Consider the following 8,402-nt stretch of genomic DNA (forward strand, 5'->3'; position numbering starts at 1 on the left):
ACTTTGTTTTTGACTTGTTATATTAAATTAGACACATTATTGATCAAATATAGGTCTATTTCGGTGCTTTGTGGGGCTATCGAAGCTGCTGGTTCCCAATTGTCTTGTGAGATGAGAAAATATTCTATTGTCAAACTTTCTGTATCCCAATGGCAATAAAAACTGAAGTCATTTTATTTGGACCACCATTATATCTTCTCATCTTGGCCCTTTGACCTCTTCTGTTTAACCATTCATATCAGGATTTAAGTGTGACAATTAAATCAACGAGGTATATGTATAATGTTTAATAAGAATAAACCAAACATCTCTTTATTTTTTCAACTGTCTTTATTTATTGCCTCGTGATCAACACATGCTCACTCTTCACGTTTCATGATGTGTACAATGTTATGGAAAGTTTCTATGTAAATCGGGAGAAGAATTTGTAGTTCAATCAATTGAAATAAACAGTCTTGATGAGAATCAAAGTTGTCTTGTCGTTTATTTGCTTGCAAGCGGAAGATTGTACAACAGAGCACGTATCACAGCAGTCTGTTGAAAAAGCCTTCAACAAAACAATATTCAACATCCTTTATACAGTTGTTATCTCTTTAAGGGAGTCACACCCCCTAGGGCATTATATATTATATTTGCATTGCATGTGACAAACGCTGCGTATCACTGAATCATACCAACAGTGTGGTCTACACGGTTAACATATAGACTTCCTGACTCTGCTGCTGCTAACCACGCCTCAGCTACTTTCTCTGAGGGATTAATGAAGGCTCACCTCGTCACTCTCTTCTCTGACAGTAGAGGTTTCGGTTTATGATACGTATATAAACTCTGCCAGATGTTCACTAAACATCCAGAACTCAATCAGTGCAACACAAACAAACATGGGGGAAAGGGTCTGGTATGTGTACTGACACGGGTGATTTAGAAAATGGGACACAGGTGAGCAGGTGGAGGTGAAGGTCATGTGAGCAGGATGAGGAGGGTCTGAGGACACCTGGTGGACAGGTGGAGGATGACAACAAGGCTTCATAGAGACGAAGGAGCCTGAAGAGAGGGACAGAAGAGGCCGAAACACTGAGGAGACACTGTGACCAAGTACTGCAAGCTGAAGAACCCCAGCAACAAGGAGGTGTTCAAATAGTCAAAGTCAGTCAAATAAGTGAATATATATATATATATATATATATATATATATATATACACTGTATATGGTATGATATGATATGATGTGTAAACAAGTGACTGTGGTCAAATTGGTTGTGCTTGCGGTTTATTGTACATGCTCACTTTTTGTCTCTCCTGTCTGACTGGTTTCCATCTAGTTAGTTAGTTTCACATCTGACAGGAATTCAACTGAGCAGAACGATTAACCACAAGGGATGTGACACTGACACCACAAGCAACTTCCCCAACCTGATAACTGCATGAATGCTCACTGTTTGTTTCTCCCTTCAAACCGTGTTCCTCAAACACATCAAGCTTCTTATTGTCATCAATAGTGAAATACACAACGTTTCATGACAGTGAGTAGAGACACAGCAGCAGCATGTGGAAATGCTGCTGCTGTGTTTCTACTCACTGTCATGAAACGTCGTGGCAGCTTGTAGAGACAGAGCAGCAGTCAGTGTAGAAACACTGGAACTACATCACCGGACAAATGTTCGATGAGTTATCGTCATGAATCAATCTCTCTATGAACATCTATGACCAACATGTAGAACAGATACCACACAGTGAACACACACACACTCATGATGTTGATATAAAGTGTAATTTAAATAATACAGCTGTTTATTAATGGATCAGGTTATATTCTGATGTGTCTTTTTAACTGTTCTTTACTGAACGAACCGACCACGTTATTACCGTAAATATCTTGTCAAATGCATCAATCCTCACTTCATAAATGTGTTCATTAATACACAGAAGTGATCATAACTTTATTTTACCGCAGCATTCACTCCCAACACCAAACTCCTTCATCCACTCTGAGATCAGACTTTTCAACTGTGGAGCTCAAAACCACCAACCCTCACATATGAATCTGTTCAACATGATTCATGTGATAATAACAGCAACATTAACACATTCATTCATTACCTTGTGCGTCTTCAGTGTAAAGAAATAAAGAGACAAAGTTCTCCAGTTTGTGTCTGAATTCTTCTCAGAGACGAGCAGCAACAGGAGTCGATGTTCAGATCTCTGGACTGTGTTTGTGCCGTCTTGTCTTCCTTTTTATATCCTCTCTGTTTTTAACAAACCCATAACCCACAAACCCATTTCCTTTTCCACTTCTGGGTTTTTTTGTGTTTTCCGGCTGCAACAAACAGAGTGCGAGAAGTGTATCAAGAAGAATTAAAGATAGAGATAGATAGATAGTAACTTTATTGATCCCGTGAGGGGAAATTATTTTGTTACAAGCAGCAATAGGTTCCAGAGCAGCAATAGGTTACAGGTATAAAAATCGTAATATTATATATAAAGAAAAAAGAAAAAGAAAAATACAAGAAAAATACACGTCACAATACACAATATATACAATTAATTATTAAAGCAGGAATGGAACAGTTCTTCACCTTCAGTGAGTTCTCATGTCCTTGCGTTTTTATGCAGACATCGATGAAGAGGAGCTTTCTGTTTGGGAGTGGACTCAGTGGTGATGAGTCAACATGTTATCTGTCGTTGTGTTTTAACACGACAAGTAAAATGACCCATTTGAATGTTGAGAGAAGTCCCACAATGAGCAAGATACCAACGTCTCCAGATGTTCACTAAACATCCAGAACTCAATCAGTGCAACACAAACAAACATGGGGGAAAGGGTCTGGTATGTGTACTGACACGGGTGATTTGGAAAATGGGACACAGGTGAGCAGGTGGAGGTGAAGGTCGTGTGAGCAGGATGAGGAGGGTCTGAGGACACCTGGTGGACAGGTGGAGGATGACAACAAGGCTTCATAGAGACGAAGGAGCCTGAAAAGAGGGACAGAAGAGGCCGAAACACTGAGGAGACACTGTGACCAAGTACTGCAAGCTGAAGAACCCCAGCAACAAGGAGGTGTTCAAATAGTCAAAGTCAATCAAATAAGTGAATTTAAATTCATTTTATTTAGTGAGGAAATAAAAGTACAAATCATTCAGCAACTGGATCCTTCAAGTTGTTAAACTAAAGTATAGAAATACACAAGAAACATGTTAATGTTTGACATTAAATTGATCAGATCAGAAGTCAGATGACACATGTAAAGTATAAAGTAGAAGTGTTCATCAGTTATATTTAAAGAGCCTGACCTATTTAAATGATCACAGTTGTAACCTGCTGACATAAAGGACTCTAGTGCACTAGTGTCCCCCTTGTTGGACACCATTGCTGACCCCAAATGGGGCGGAGACACTTTTACCCCATTTTACTTGCATCGTCTGGTGAGCATACCAGTAAACCAGAATTCTCACAATGTATGTGGGGACACCTCTTTGGCTGAGTTTAAAAAACAACAATATTAACGCAGCAATAATATGAATCCCATAAACATCCTTTATAATAGTCAGACACTGACAGGGACCATTTCACTGCACAGTGAGTACTTCATGAGTAAACTTGCATACTTTTACCGTAAATAACATATTCACTGCAGGACCTTTACTTGTAACCGAGTAGTTTATCAGTGAGGTATTAGTCGGCATATTTTTTACTTCAGTACGGATCTGAAAACTTCTTCCACCTCTTTGTTTTAGCTTAGAACAATAAAGTGCATTACAATAGTAAGAATGTTGTTTTTGCTTTCCTCAAACATTATAAAGTGATTCAAAACAGCAGGTATAAAGAAAGTAATAGTACATGTACATAATACAAATAATTAGAGGAGTATCTTCACATTCCAGCATTCAGTGTAACAACAACACAACTGATATCACCCGATCAGCAAATCACCGTCCAATCAGATGGCAGCAGAGACAATTAAATGAAGACATTAAAAAGTTAAGTATCTCCGTCTTTCCTTCACATGTTTCAGGTTTGTATGTATCTGAACACAGTGCAGACTTTCTGTGACTCATTGTAATGTTGAATTGTAAATGTCGGGAAGACCAACAGCGCCACCTGGTGGACTAAAACAAGATGAACATGTTGAAGAGTCAGTTTCTGTGTACTATCGTCATCATCATCATCATCATCTTCTCACTTTGTGTCACAGGCTTTAAAATACTATTGTTATGAAGCACTGATACATTTGTAATCTGCTGCTCATTCATAAAGCGTCCAGACCTCTCAGATGGTTCAGGTCTGGTTCCTGTTGAACTCTTTAATCCTCTTCCTCTGTGGCTATTTTTGTAACATTTTGTGTTTCCTTTATGTAAAACTCTTTGCCTCCTTGATATCAGCTAATTGCTCACGTTGTCACGTCAACGTGCTCCTTAATGAACCCTGGTTATTAAATATCATTGTTTGATTACAGTAGTGATGTTGGTTCAGTGTGTTGGTTAAAGAGCCCTGGGGTTGGATACATTACTAGTATTGTGCTGAATCTCATATTGTTAAACCATCATTTTATATTTCTGTTCACACCTTAATGCTGCAGTGAATCCACAGATATATGATCCACACAGATCCAGAGTCTCAGACTGACTGAAGTCCACCAGCAGACTCTCTTTGTTCAACCACTTGAATTATTAACTCTGCCTGTATGTGGTTTGGATGCTGTATGTTTTGTTGTGCCGAGTAGAAATCTAGTTTTTAATGCAACGAACAATTAAATACAAAACCAGTACAGCAGCTGTCAGTCCCAGGACACAGTAGAGACCGATCCATCCCCGACTCTCTGGTTGTGATGGACTTCCTGTTGGTGAAGGATCTCTTCCTCCCCTTGATGTGTCTGGTGTCTCAGGTTTGGGTCGATCCCTCTCTGCTGTAAAGAGACCAAACAAGTCTGAGTCATTCATGAGAAGAAACAACATCTCACTGAAACATCAAACTAAACGTCCTCAACAGATTAAACTGAAACATATTTCACAGATCCTGTAAGAAGGAAGTGTAACGACAATAATCAGGTTCTTCTAGTCCAGGAAACTTCTACTGAATCAACTCACCTGTGACGTTGAGGTGACATTTCCTAGAACCTTCACCATCACCTGTTTTCACTGTACACAGGTAGAGACCTGAGTCATTAGTCCTGAGTCTGGACATGTGGAGTCTGAGTCGTCCTTCTCTGAGGACGTCTTTGTCAAACTGGACTCGTCCTGAAAACTGTTCATCCTGAGACTCTGAGGCCTCGACACCTTCATGAAGATGAAACAGGATGAAGGCTCTGACATCAGTGAACATCTCACATAAGATATAAATGGAGCTGAGGGAACCGTCTGTTCTGGTGGTGAAGGTCCATTCCAGAGTGATGTTGTGGTTCTCCTCTGCCTGATAGGACCTCTGTGTCACATTCACTACTAATGGTGCTGTTGAGGAGACAGAGAGGGAGAGTGAGGAGCAGACACACTGACAGCTTTAACAGGAGAGCCTTTAAAAGTCATCTGTAGATGTTTCTGTGGAGTGTTTAGTGATGCTTCAGAGCTGTAGTGCTTCAACAATACAAAAGTCAACTCACCACAGTCACAGGAGGTCAGGATGAAGAGCAGCAGGATCCAGCAGATCATCTTCTCCCTGTGAGAGCAGACAGAGGTGAAGAGTCACAAACATCACATCAAGGTGTTGGAGGTACACATCTCCAGTCTGTCTCTACATCACAATACTGCTTTGTGTTTATCAACCACACTGCAAGCTGTGGAAAGACCTGCTAATGCTGTGACTTTACCAGCAAGTATCAAACAGAGTGGAGCGGGTCTGTAATATGGTCTGATATGATATGATGTGTTAATAGGTTCGTTCGACATAAACCAGGCGTGCGCAGAATCGATCATCGAGGCGAGGCGGCCGCAGATTTTAGAGCCAGGCGCTGCAGTTGCTCTCCACCGACTGCGGGACCCCAGGGCATGATGGGAAACTTCTGGCTGTCTTCTGATCAAAGAGCTGATTGGCTCTTAGATTTGACAACAAACAACACGTTTTGTAGAAAATCCTAATTTTGTGTAATTAATTGTAATACTCAACGCTAGATTGTTGGCCAACAGTCTCATTTTGTGCAATGATGTGGCTGATAATAATAATAATAATAATAATAATAATAATAATAAGGTTATTTATTTAGCATTGCAGGTAGAATTGGGGGAAATGCCATTGGAGTTGAGAAGAATCCAGATCATGATGACATATTGGGTCAGTTTACAAGGACAACAACCATCCAACAATAAGTACTATTGGGCCATGCTGGGAACATGAAAACAGACCAACAAAGAGCTTTGGTTGGGTTGTTAAGGAGAAGGCTAGTGAGTTAGCTTTACTGGATAGGAGTTATTCTCCAACTGTGGTTCTGCCAGCTGTTCCTCTTTGGTTACTGCCACAGCCTGAAATTGATCTCGGCCTCCTTGAACTGATGAGAGATGAACGTGGGGGAAGCTGTAAGATCTTCAAGTCATACATCAGTTACCACAATTAAATACAGATTTATACAGATGGATCTAAAGACCCTAAAACTGGTAGAACAGCAGCAGCAGCAGGAATCCCAGAATTCCATTTGCAGTGTAGGAAAAGACTCAGCGATGATTTATCTGTGTTTACATGTGAGATGATGGACATAGTCATTGCCTTACAGTGGGTAGAGGACGTCAGGCCAGAGAGAGTAGTGATAGCATCAGACTCATGTGCAGCGCTAATGAATTTGACATGTTGCCGCTCCAGAAGCAGAGAGGATTTACTGTTTGAAATATTACAATCACTATTCAGAATCCATCAAATGAGGGAGTGTTAGTTTAGTGTGGGTCCATGTTGAAATGAGAAGGTGGATAAAGCAGCAAAACAGGCTTTGAAGAGTGGAAGACATAAATATATATATATATATATATATATATATATATATATATATATATATATATATATATATATATATATATATATATATATATAAAAGATATCTGTTAAAATAAACCATTGGTTAAGAGTGCAGGATCTAGTGGACGAACTAGAAAAGAGGAGACGATTATGACTAGACTAAGGAATGGCCATACTGGTCTTAACAGTTCCCTCTATGTTATTAGAAAGCATAATAATGGAAAACGTGAATTTTATGAAGAAGAAGAAACTGTGGACCATGTTTCATTGTCCTGTCAGAGGTAATGTATATAATATATATAACATATATTATATAGTATAACTGTACGAGTCAGAGAGGCGCAGTTCATCTCGAACGAGCTTAATAAGTAACTCAGGCGCTATTGCTCAATCTCGCTCTAGTTTATTGCGCATGCTCACTGTTTGTCTCTCCCTTCAGTTCCTCAAACTCTTTAAAACTCCTCTAACTCTCTAAAACTCTTCTGGAACCTATTGCTGCTTGTAACGAAATAATTTCCCCTCGCGTGATCAATAAAGTTACTATCTATCTATCTATCTATCTATCTATCTATCTATCTATCTATCTATCTATCTATCTATCTAACAGTTCTCTCATGTTTCCTCCAACACATCAAGCTTCTTATCGTCATCAATCAATCTCTCTATGAACATCTATGACCAACATGTAGAACAGATACCACACAGTGAACACACACACACTCATGATGTTGATATAAAAGGCTTCACTAAATAATACAGCTGTTATTTTTGTTATGTTCTGATTTGTTTTCGTCTGTTCAACCGTTGAATCGTCTTACCTTGTTCGTCTTCAGTCATCAACACTCTGAAGTCTTCTCACCATCTGACCTCCTGAGATTCATCACGTCAGTTTGGCGCGTTAGAGGAACAAACTAAAGAGCAAACAAAACATTACAACCATTTCTAGTGATTTGTTGACTCTTGTAGGAAACTCTCGAAAATGTTACATCAAACGCTCCACACACACGTCTATGTGCTCAATACTAATGGTGTTCACTGGCTGCATACAACGGGAGGTCCCTCCCATCTTTGTCTCCCAGCCAATGACATTTGGTCCAGCCCATTCTAACTTTACAGGTACAGCTCTCTGCTTTCTGTTCGACATGCGGTGACAGACGTAAGAGTCAGACCAATAAGCACAGACAGTTAGGGAGTGAGGGATGAGGAAGTAAGGAAACATGAGAACAACAGGACACTTAACTTGGTCATTGAGGCATCGACATTTAATTGAGATTATTATATGATCTATATATTATTATATTATACTGAATATTATTATATGATATATATATTATTATATTATACTGAATATTATTATATGATATATATATTATTATATTATACTGAATATTATTATATGATATATATATATATATATATTATTATATTATACTGAATATTATTATATGATATATATATATATATATTA

General features: G+C 39.0%; 1 long non-coding RNA gene across 1 annotated transcript; it reads right to left on the reverse strand.

Annotated features, from left to right (window-relative positions):
- Window positions 1–311: 311 nt before the first annotated feature.
- Window positions 312–2,212, reverse strand: LOC137870674 (uncharacterized). The gene is made up of 2 exons (XR_011102723.1): window positions 2,101–2,212; window positions 312–1,044 (listed from the first exon to the last, which is right to left on the reverse strand). It is a non-coding gene; the product is annotated as an uncharacterized lncRNA (long non-coding RNA).
- Window positions 2,213–8,402: the final 6,190 nt, after the last annotated feature.

The sequence above is a fragment of the Cebidichthys violaceus genome, unplaced genomic scaffold (genome assembly GCF_023349555.1).
Source record: "Cebidichthys violaceus isolate CVI_PGR_0920_01 unplaced genomic scaffold, fCebVio1.0.p SCAF_133, whole genome shotgun sequence".
NCBI lineage: Eukaryota > Metazoa > Chordata > Actinopteri > Perciformes > Stichaeidae > Cebidichthys > Cebidichthys violaceus.